A 259-nucleotide genomic window follows, 5' to 3' on the forward strand; every position below is an offset into this window, starting at 1 on the left:
ACTAGAAAATACAATTATATATCACAAACTTTAGAATATGTCCATGACTCATCTCATTTGCATTTATTCTTTCACCCCTCCAGCTCTAGACAATTTTTAATGTCTTTCCTGTGTCTATAGATGAGCCTTTATAAAAATACCTTAAGTGCAAAAATAAATTATGTAGTTTCTTTAGGTCTAGTTTCTTTCACATAGCTGGACACTGTTGATGATCTTTCCTGGTAGAGCAGATATCGCGTGTGTATAATATGTGATGACA

The sequence above is a fragment of the Galeopterus variegatus genome, unplaced genomic scaffold (genome assembly GCF_000696425.1).
Source record: "Galeopterus variegatus unplaced genomic scaffold, G_variegatus-3.0.2 Scaffold17985, whole genome shotgun sequence".
Taxonomy (NCBI): Eukaryota; Metazoa; Chordata; class Mammalia; order Dermoptera; family Cynocephalidae; genus Galeopterus; species Galeopterus variegatus.